The 11798-nt window shown below is 35.7% G+C and overlaps 1 protein-coding gene across 1 annotated transcript in view; it reads left to right on the top strand.

The window, feature by feature from the left end:
- TDRD3 (tudor domain containing 3) overlaps positions 1 to 5270 on the top strand; it is a 70261-nt gene extending 64991 nt beyond the window's left edge. Inside the window, exon 13 of the mRNA XM_009323205.1 lies at positions 5028 to 5270. The gene's annotated coding sequence lies outside the window, so the exon portion shown is untranslated. The remainder of the gene's footprint in view (positions 1 to 5027) is intronic.
- Positions 5271 to 11798: the final 6528 nt, after the last annotated feature.

Raw genomic sequence — 11798 nt, forward strand, 5'->3', positions numbered from 1 at the left:
TGTCTGTCTCTGTCCAAAGGTCCCATGTTCTACTTTTTATGAGCCATTTATGTAAATAAATAGTCTTTCTATTGTTTTGCTTAGCGTGGAAAGGAGAATTTGCAACAGTAAAATCTAAAATCTGTGAGCTGATTGAATGGGGAGGTGTAAGGCCTAAGAATATTTACCATGCTCTGAATCTTGAGGATATATTTGCACCTATGCTTTAATTAATTAGCAAAAATTAAGGGATTCTATATGAACCTCAGAAAATATACCTGACATGTACATTCAGAAATCTAAAAAGGCCAGCCAGATAAACCAGTTACAATTCTTTTACTAAACAAATCAAGTATGCTGTACTGCTTTCATTTTAATTGTGGATCTTCTAAATCCTTAATTTTCAAACATTGATTAAAAGTCTATCCTGAATAAAGCAAGCTTTGTAAAGTTGCATGCTATTTGCTGTACATGTACAATGTATCTTTGTCTTGAATCTAATTTTTTTTCCCCCATCCTACTAGCCAGTTTATTTTTACTGAGCTCTTTTTAGTTCCTTTCCTTGCCCCAGTCCTTCACCTTCAGTTGGCTTGATAGGTGCTGCTGATCTCTGCAGCTTTTGATATTTCTGACATGCAGTAACGTATGATTTTACTATTTTGATCATATGCTAAAATACCTTTTTCATTTGGGGGATTACTGCAATATAAGAGCAAAATTTATTCCTGACTCTTGCCAAGGTGATAATTATTCTATTTTTGCCCATATAATTTGATTTTCTATTTTAAATAAGTGTATCAATTACTATCAATAAACATGTCATGAGATAATTTATGCAGAAATAATTCTGGCCTATGCACTGAGCTGAGTTCTAAACCAGCTGAGCTGGCTCAGAAGAGTGTCAGTGTGATCAGCTGAATGACGTGTTCAGTATAGGCAGCAGTCAAAACCAGGAAGGGTTTTTTTGTGTCTTTAGGTAATATTTTTGGTATTTCTTTAATTTTACAGTATAAATCTGGAAAACTGTATTTGGCTTTGGTCAGCTGGGAGAGGGGGGAAAACAGACGTCCAGAGATTGTGATAGTAACTCCTGTATCTCAAGAAGAGCGGATGAATTGTTGGCAAGTAAGGAACAACCTCTCGAAGGCACAGGTGGTTGTTCCTTGCAGGTTTTCTTATACCTTGCTTTTGAAGATTCTAACATGACACCAATTTAAATGGACAGCAAGCTCAGTATCAAAACCTACCTGCCATAAAAAATAAACAGTTAAAAAATAAACCCTTTCCCTGACCTTGTTCAAACACTATTGTTTTCTGTCAGACATCTCTAAATAAAGGGGTTAGAATCAGGTGGTAAATAGTGTCAGATAAATAAACCTAAAAGCATTTGTGAACAAGTAGCAATGGACTCTTCTCATTCAGGAAGAAAAAACCCAAGATATATTTTGGAAAACGTGTCATGAAGCTGAATATAATTTTTCAGCGACTACTTACTTTGCCTTAAAAAGTACATCTTTTATTGACAATACTTCCAGATATATCCTACTTTTTCTTCATCATAAATTAAAACTCTCTTCCTCAGTTGATGAAATGAGGTATTTCCCGTGTCCTCTTTTGGCCCAGGACTGTTTACTTCAACATCTGCTCAAGTTAGATAGTGCCAATTCATCATCCAAAACTGAACTTACTAACCCAGTGCAACATACAATCAGTGGCAGCTTAAACCTGGTAAATTTTGGCTACTTTTGTAAATCTAATTCTGTTGAAATATTATGCAGTTTATCTTCTACAATAAAATAGCAAATATTGTAGGAGTTATATGTACCTTAAATAGTCATCATTGTAAACAGCAATTCATTATGAGAAAATACAACTTACTGCTTGGTAGGAAGATTCATTCCCTCTAGATCAAAACATTCAATGCCATCTCCATTGGCTGCTGTAACTGAATTGTCTTGAACTTTAATTAAGTGGAAACTATCTCTAAATGGCTAAAATGTAGTCAATTAGAATATTTGTGTGCTTTATATTACAATGATTTTCTAAGTCTAGCTATTTTAATTAGCTGCTTTATCAGATTTATGTTTGTATTTGGAAAATTTCCAGTATTAAGCTCAACTATATTTCAACATAAAATAATGTAGCAGCTATTGGATGTTAACACCAAAAAGAAGTTGTCAAGATAGGAAATTGGTCTTAGATTCTTGAAACACTAGGATCCTCAGGTAGAAGAAGAAAATAGAGAGACAAGAGATGCCTTCTATGTAGAGGTTAGGTGGTGCTACTTAAGCATAGTTAGCTCCTGTATTAGTTCCAGTCAAAACAATCCTTTATTTTGTCTAGAATTTGTAATATGGATTTTTTTTCTCTGCCACTGTGTTCTAGTGAATATTTGGAAAACTGAACATCTTGTTCCTTTCTCTTCAAGAGTGTCACATTTGCAGTCATCTCTGGATAGTGTCAAAAAGTGGAAATTCTTCTCAGTTTAAGAACACTCTATTGCCAAACTTTTGAGGATAAAAATACTGTAGTGCTGTATCGAGAAGCTTTTTCTGTGTAGTACAGACAAGCTTTCGCCTGCTAGATTTGCTTTCTGAAGCTTGTGTAGAATCTGGTGTAGCTGCACTCATTTGCCTTGTTTGATAAGTAAAGTGATGTGAGGAGGTGTTTATTGTGATACTGTGGTGGACATATTTATCAGGTATGGCTTATACCTCCCCATAGTACATCTCATGCTACCATATATCTTATACTTAGATTGCATTTTGAAATGCATTACACTTGACCTAATGAGGTACTGATTGAAGACAGTGGAATTAGAAAGAAACCAGTAATGAAAATCTATAAAGCTTTTCCAAAAATAAGTGGTGGATGTAATCAGTTCTTCTCTGATTTTAAATGTAGGCAGAAAATCACACACAGTCTTTTTCTAAATTGCTTTCAGCTTACCCAGACTGGTACAACAGTGTAGCTTTAATGTCTTGACACGTAAAAGTTCAGGAATATGGAATGTCAGTTCCTAGAAGTGGATTTCTATACATTTTTTCTTCCTTTTTATTCCTTAGAGCTTTTAAGAGCATAGCATATTCTTATTTCAAGTTTTTGATAACCTGTTAGATGAAGACATGATTTATCAGGGGAAGTTTAAAGGGATCCAGTGAGACATAATTTTACCAAAAGTTTCCACTGAAGGATGCTTTACTTCTTCACCAGATCATTGATTAATGACGCCTTTACTTCCTGAGAGGGAGTACCTCTGTATTATGTAAAGTAATTTTTTTTTTTTCCTGAAAAGAGATAGAGATCCCTTGTTGATGATTATTTTATATTATAAATTGGTAAATTCTGTAGAATCTTAATACTGTAGTATTTAACATTTAAAATGCCACGGTGCCTTATTTTCAAAGGCAACTTAGACAATTCTAAAAGTGAAGTTTGCTGGCCATATTTGTATTGAGTACGATAGGGGCGTATCAAAGATGAAACATTAGGTCCATACAGTAGACACATCACCTCAGACCCAAAAGCTCTTAGACCTATCTGTATAATGTTACATCACTTGACATGGAGAACTTACTAGCACCAATACAACAATGCAGAAATGAAGCTATACTGCTTCCTGGATTAGTTTTCAGCATACTCATTAGGTGTTGAAGTTGCCCTTGCAAATCTGGAATTAGTATTGACAAATATCAGCTCATAATCTATGTCTACAGTGTAATGGGGTCTTCAAATGTGAGGAGGCTTAAGTTTTTAAAATCCTGAGTTGTTTTTTAAAAGTGGAATTTGGATCCATGGGGTTGTTCAGCCTGGAGAAGAGAAGGCTTCGGAGGGACCTTATTGTGGCCTTTCAATACTTAAAGGGGGCTTATGAGAAAGATGGGGACAGACCTTTTAGTAAGGCCTGTAGCAATAGGGCAAGGGGTAATGGTTTTAAACTAAAAGAGGGTAGATTCAGACTAGATATAAGGAAGAAATTTTTTACGCTGAGGGTGGTGAAACACTGGAACAGATTGCCCAGAGAAGTGGTAGATGCCCCATCCCTGGAAACATTCAAGGTCAGGTTGGACGGGGTTCTGAGCAACCTGATCTAGCTGAAGATGTCCCTGCCCATGGCAGGGGGGTTGGACTAGAGGACCTTTAGAGGTCCCTTCCAACCCAAACCATTCTATGATTCTATCCTTCTGAAGAGCTTCTTGCCACACTGTTCTACGCTTCGGGTATTAAGAACAATTGTTGCAGGCTTGCAGGAAGTCTTGACTTGGTGTTTATTATGAAGACAATAGCGATACAGTGGTCATGTTAAGGTGAAGTAAACAGAAGTATGAGGTAGGTAGTACCTCACTGTGGTTGCAGTTGACCTAGAAATGATAATTTATTAATATCCAGCAGTGTGAGATAGAGAACATAACTCAGAATTTTATCAGAGCACTGCATTGAGGGCCCTTGAACCCACTTTAGGTTGTTTTAGGGTATGAGTCAAATACTAGCTTTAACAGGTCTGTAAAATAAGATATTCCTCCTAGAGAATCAAGTTATAAGAAGTAGAATCTAACGATAATAAAAATACATCCTGAGCTTACGCTTCCTGTATAGAATGTCATGATAGTATGAAAGAGAAGGGGAAAAAGTAATCAGAAATGAGTGTTTGCAAGGATTGTTGAGCTTGAAAGAATTTAAGAGTGTGAACCTATGAGTGCCTGGTCATTATCTGTTTCTTGGGTCTTCCTTTGCTCCATGACAGAATTAGTCTACACCTTGTCACACTTGCCATAAAATCTGTATTGAAGTCCTTACCAATGGAGGAACTGCACTTTTGTGAGAAGTTATTGCCAGAAAATGTTCTTTCCTTGTATTATACCAATCATATTTATTGCATTGAAGTGCAACCTTCTGATTTATTCTTTTAAAGACTTACATCTCTGTAAGTACTGAAAAGCAGATATCCACTCTTTGGAGGAAGAAAATGAAATAACAGTGAAGCGTATGTTGCACAAAGAGCAGAGAGTTTTTATGCTTATCTATCGTATTTTATTTTTTTCATTTAGAAACCTTCTCGGGGTGGGGGGGAAATTCACTGGCAGCTCCAACTTGCTGAAGACTTCTAGAAGAAATTCTGGCTTTTTCCAAGCAACAGGATGGAACAAAGAAAGCTCGTGTGAGCAGAAGGAATTTGGACCTGACACCACAAGAGACTTTTTTAAAGTTCTTAGTTATATGAAGCTGAATACTTTTTACGTATGAAAGAGGCAAATTGTCATTGCTGCCATCAATAAAACCACAGTGCACTATTCTATTCTTTGCCTTGTATTCTTTTTACTGAGCCTCCATTGTTAGTTAACATAATATTAATGTATCATGATTTTTATTCATTTTGAATTGATTTTGGTTCTAATATTGTTTCTAATAAAGTAAAAGTAAAACTTATATTTTCCCAAAAGCAGACAGGATTGGGCCTCTAAGTTAGATTTTAGGCTAGCGTTAGTGAAACATGTTAAAATTTTCAGCTAATTATTGTACAGTGAAATTCCAAATAGGTTTTGACTGTGTTTTCTGTGTTTATTTTCTAAAGTTGCTGAAGGCCAAATTACAGATTTGCCTATTATGTTTTTTATGATCTGTGACAAAAATGTTGAAGGGGAGGAAAAAAAATAAATCATCAGTTTCAATAGTCATTTTCTAAATAATTTTAGGTAAATATTTTCTTTTTAGGAATATTTATATTACAGAAATAGAAACATTTCTAGAAGGTACAGGAAAGTAGTTTAAACAAAAAGTACTGAAAGATGCGTATGAGTATTTTAAACGTAAATATGTGTATACATGCACACGTGCTACCTGTTGAATAGTAGGTTCTAACTTTCTTGTAGCTTTAAACTCTGCTTTTATTGCTTCATATTATTAGAATTTTTTCAGTCATTGATGCTTGAAAGAATCTTACGTCAAACTACTTTTCATTGTAAGCTGTATCTTTGAATCTTATGTGATTATGACAAATAGTTGAAATTTCACTATTTCTTTAGCTGAGAAGAACTCAAGATCTATGTACCATGCAGACCCCTTCTAAGCTTTATTCTGATCATTTAATTAAGATTGAAATAGCACATATGTTCTGAGGTAGTTCTGTAAAGACAGAATTTTACCTGAGATATGTATTGATGGTATAAGTTGTACAGTTAATTCTACTGAATTTCTCTCTGAGTGCTCATACAAAACTGTTTGGATAGAACCTGATTTATCTGGATGAAAAGAAGCTTTATATTGATGATGTAGTTGAATGTATTTGCAGTACGTAATGCGGATTACTGTCCAAATGCAGTCAGATCTTACCAAGCACATAAATTTGCAGAATAGTAAGGAACCAAATGTTTTGCTGCCTTAATGGATCCTAAGCAGCTTCTTGAGAATTATAATGCAACTCACTAATAATTCTAACAAAATTTGGAAGCTTAAAACATGAGCTGTACAATGTTGAAGTTCTTCACTATCAACTGACACACAACAAATTTTATGAAGTTTGTTAGATTTAAGTTAGAAACCACTTTCCAAATACTATGAATCATTCTGGTCATTTCTGCTAAATTGTACCAGCAAATAAATAAATTGTAGATCTAATACATTGGATGTTGGATGCTTTACTTCCAGAATTATCACTAAGACCACTGATAGCAGTTATTCAGCTTCATAAAGCAATGCAGCCTTAGCATCGTTTTAAAAAGCAGTTTTGATTTTTCTTTACAAATAGACTGTGCATTAGAAGAGAGCCCTACAGTCAATGTACCAAAGCAATTTCTGAAATGAAAATAACTTTTATGTTCTTTTGAGCTTTCATTCTTGCTGTGAACTAAATCGTAAAATTCAGAAAACTGCAGTCTGATTTAGTGAACTGTAAAAAATAAAGCCTACTTATGAAAATTTGAAGACTGTAGAAATACAATGCAGCATTCTGCTGTAGTGGTTGTGGCATTTTGAAATTACCACATGTACGTGCAGCTGTCTGTAGGCAAATGAAATATTTGAGAATGTTGGGTTTTGTTTGTAAAGCAGTAAAGACCACGTCCTGGTCTTTTCACTGTGCTGATGAACTGGAGAGCCAGAGTAAGCAAACAGCGGGAGAGTCTCCTTGAAAAGACGTTCTCTTTGTGTGGTTTATGATTCTTTTCTGTTTTGGTTTCGACTGAAATAACTTCTTTTGAAAGCTCTGCCTGTTTAGGATCTGAAGAACCAGTGATTTGAGTAGATAAAAATTATTTCTGTCAACATGTTCTGAAAAGCAAGAATTCATATGTTCATGCTCATTGATTCCTATATCTGGAAACAACATGATGATAAAGTAGGTATGTATATAAATTATTTTCTTGATTTGCATAATCTATCAAAACCACAAATATAATAATTTGCCAGTCATAATGTAGTAAAGTTTACATACATAAGAACAACATAAATTTATTTAGCTTTTATGTTCTGAAAAAGTTATCATGACTAGGTAGGTCTTCAGAACTGATGTAAAAGTTAACTTCTGATTTGTCAAAAGCAATCTCCTGAACTTTGTGGAGAATAGTTAAACATCTGTATAGTTAAACAAAAAAGGCTAATAAGGAGCACTGGTTCCTGATCATCCACACTATTTATTTACAAGCTTGATTTCTGATTTTGTTTTGGAGTGTTCTTAACTAGCTGTTTCTAAGACAAACCTGTCACAAAGAACCTTTGCCCTTTGCAAGCTGGACATGAGCCAATCTGTGCCTCTTGATCTGTGAACCAGTAAGTCCCTGGTCCGTGGCCCTCCTTTACTAGGGTTATAGATATAGCTTATAAGAATTTCTGTCTTGAATTTTAGGAATGCAATTCTAAGGAGATCTGTTACTTGCCATGGACTTGTGTATAACATTTTTACCTAATGGAAATTTTAAAAAAGTTAGAATTTCTGATTTAAATTATTCTAAAAGTTATGTGCCAAGTTGGTAATACTATCATTGAATAAAAATTCGGTTTGTTTGTTTCCCCTTTATATTGTTGAGACATAAAATAATTTTGAAACAAAGAGTGGAAATGTTCTCGGTTTATCTTACATGTTTTCAGAGTTCTGTAACAAAATCTGATTGAAGTTGTCATGTTTTCATTTAAAATTCTGCCTTGGACTAACATCTTCTGATAGATATTCATATATACTTTTTATATGTATACTAATATAGCTTTTTCTTTTGTCACTAACAGACTTTCTTATTAAGTCTTTGGCAACAACTGTACAAAGCATTTTGAGGATCACTCATCAAGGTCGCTCTTCCAAGAAACACTGCTGGAATTGTCTCTGCAGAATCTCTCTGTAATGACTTGAGCTGTATGCAGATGAAACTTGTGGGGAATATGGCTTTCCAAGGCAGTATTAACAACACATATTTCTATTGGGTGGCAAAAGGTTGGTATCACAGGAAGGACAAATCTTATCCATGAGGTGCACTTGGCATTAGACACAGAATGAGTAAAAGTTTAATGGAAGATAAAGATTTAGCATGAGGTAAATCTAAAGAGACATTTGCAAGAGAACTCCTAAATAGCCGAACTAGCTAATGAAGGTTGGTCTCATGTTAGCCAGGGAGCTGAAAAAGAATCTGGCACTGTATGGTGAACAGTCCTTTTCTAGCATTATGGTTGAAGGGGACTTGATACAGAAAAATCTGCAGTGCTTTTGTGCATGCACAGGACCATACCATGCGGAATGATTGTCTATAGATGCATTCTTGAATGAGAATCCCAGTTTGACTGTCCTTTCATCATGTGACTTGATCCAACTCCAGTAAAATCGTACAACTTTCTTGAGAACTATATAAACTTCAAGAATGGCTAATTGCACAATTTAGCTAGCTCAGTTTTTGCTTTCTACTTGCTATACAACTATTGAGGTGTTCTCTTCTGTTGGTTTTTTTTGTGGTTTTTTTTTTTTTCTTTCTGAAATGTTTTAGAGAGAACCTATTGCAGGAGAGCAGCCACTAAACTATGGAAGGTACTCCAAATATGTAGGCATTGACCTTCTCATGGCATGATATACATATGACAACCTTTGTGTATTAGTGGTATCCTTCAAAGCAATGGTAAAGACTCATAATTACTTCCTTCTCCCACCCCCCCCATATTCATTTCATGTCAATTGTTTATGTTGGTCTGTTCTGGCTTTAAATTACAATTTTGTTTTGGGGTTTTGAGAATGATTCCAAGGAATTTAAAAAGTAAAGGTAGAAATTACATCAATACTTAATTTTGCCACAAGATTGAGAGACCATAAAAAGTCAGTTTTCATACGAACACGTGGGCTGTTGATGGACATAATTACATTGTGGAAATTAGGGTGGTATGAATGAAACCAGAAGCTAGTATATATTAAAAATTAATCTTACCTGTGTTCAAATAAATAGGAACTGTGGGAGGACAAATGATTAGGTGTATAATAGCAACAGAGCACCATAGATGGTCTGAAAAAAATTCTGCAGCTACTCCTAAGGAAAATGTTTGAAATCATATTATAGTGCCTTGTAATATTTCATTCAACTTGACTAATCTATTTCTATCTTAAAATGGATGCATAGGTAAGTATTGTGTGGAAGATATTCATGTCATTTTCAGGCAGTTCAGTATGTCATGGGATCTTGAATGCTTTGCTTTGATTTTATACCATATATTTCTAAACTTCAAAGGTTAAAGAACATGAATAATATTTTATGTTTGTTTTACAGTCAAAATAGTCTTAACCCCACGTATATTTTGTTAGCCATTAGATGAATGGCTATGCCTCTGCTAAAACAGCTATAGTCTTACATGACTGCACAGATTTCAGTCTCAATTAACCATCTATTTTGTGCTGATTATTCTTCTGTAGCTATTTAGCAAAGGAACTTGGTTTGTTTACAATAATAATAAAAGTAAAAAGCAGAATAAATAAGGAACACTCTATCATTTTGACATGCCACGAATGAAATAGTGTTTTTTGTACTGGGGGACTAGAATAGCATGTACAAAGTCCGTGTTCCACTTGCTACTTGAATGAGTAAAATAGCTTTCTTCAAAATTGAAATTTTTTTTAATGTAAAGATGTGATTTCTCCCCCCCCCCCCCCGCTAATTAAAAAATATTTCATCCCAGTTTAATCGAAGGGATAATACAGATGATCTACTCTGATATTTCACTGCTCCTGCCATATCGGTCTCTTTGGGTATATTATGATCAAATGCTCCCAATAACAGATATTCTTGATGGCCAGGTACTAAGTGTGTTTTTTACTCCAGTTGGTTGGATTAAAATGTATATCAAAACTTGAGATTTAGCATTGTACATGGCAAAGTTCAGATATGTCATGCTGATATTAATCAGGAGTAGGAGCTATAGCTAAGTTTCAGCGTACTGTAGCTGCAGAAATGACAATAGAACTCAGCCTGTGCTGCTCAGTTTTACTCAGTTGCTTTAACTTTGAACTCTCATTTTCAAAAGGGAAAATAAAGAATAAATTCTTACAGCTGTACATGAAACACTGAAAATGTGACTGAATTTAAAACAAGAAGCTGATGCCTACTGCATATTTAGAAAGAAACAAAAAGTTGCAAGAGTTGTGAAATGTGAAAACGTGCCACACACATAAGCCAGGAACCTTTGCTGTCTTTCGCTGTGGAATCTGGCATTTCTTCCAAAATATTGAAGATCTGAACAATTCTGATATCGAATAGTGATATTTGAAAACAACTTACCCCAGCACTACATGCAGTCTCTATAACCCATGAGGAACCTGGCTTTAGTTGCCTCTGTCACTCTAGCTTTCTCACAGCACTTTGCAAGAAGCCAGACTACAGTTGGGAGTCTAAGATGAAAGTTGGTGGAGAGGTTAAAGATACTGCCATTGGTTTACGAGTTCCTTCTAAATTAATGTGAGAGGCTGTACTCTATACTTGGAAAATATGGAAGAAGCTGGGATTCTGGGGTTAAATAGTTGTTAAGGATGAATGCTGTATCATTAATGTGTTGCAAACTGCAGTTGTGCATACTTGAACAAGGACAAGACAGGTGGAAAAAATAACTATTTAAATGATGATACGGTAACAATTTTGCCAAATAAAGTATGCCATCTGCAAAGTACTTAGCATCCTGAAATGCAGCCTCTAGGAGGGCAGACTTTGGCCTGTTTAGGAGCCTGGTTGAGAGACTCCCTTGGGAGGCAGTCCTGAAGGGCAAAGGAGTCCAGGAAGGCTGGACATTCTTCAAGAAGGAAATCTTCAAGGCACAGGAGCAGGCCATCCCCATGTGCCAAAAGACAAGCTGGTGGGGAAGACGACCAGCCTGGCTGAACAGAGAGCTTTGGCTGGAACTTAGGAAAAAAAGGAGAGTTTATGATCTTTGGAAGAAGGGGCAGGCAACTCAGGAGGACTACAAAGATGTCATGAGGTCATGCAGGGAGAAAATCAGAAGGGCCAAAGCCCAACTAGAACTTAATCTGGCTACTGCTGTAAAAGACAATAAAATCTTTCTATAAATACATTAGCAACAAAAGAATGGCTAAGGAGAATCTCCATCCTTTATTGGATGCGGGGGGAAACATAGTGACAAAGAATGAGGGAAAGGCTGAGGTACTTAATGCCTTCTTTGCCTCAGTCTTCAATGGTAAGACCAGTTGTTCTTGGGGTACCCAGCCTCCTGAGCTGGAAGACAGGGAAGGAGAGCAGAATGAAGCCCCCGTAATCTAAGGGGAAATGGTTAGCAACCGGCTACACCACTTAGACACACACAAGTCTATGGGACCAGGTGGGATCCACCCAAGGGTACTGAGGGAGCTGGTG

This window comes from Pygoscelis adeliae, unplaced genomic scaffold, assembly GCF_000699105.1.
Source record: "Pygoscelis adeliae isolate BGI_AS28 unplaced genomic scaffold, ASM69910v1 Scaffold134, whole genome shotgun sequence".
In the NCBI taxonomy this organism is placed as follows: Eukaryota; Metazoa; Chordata; class Aves; order Sphenisciformes; family Spheniscidae; genus Pygoscelis; species Pygoscelis adeliae.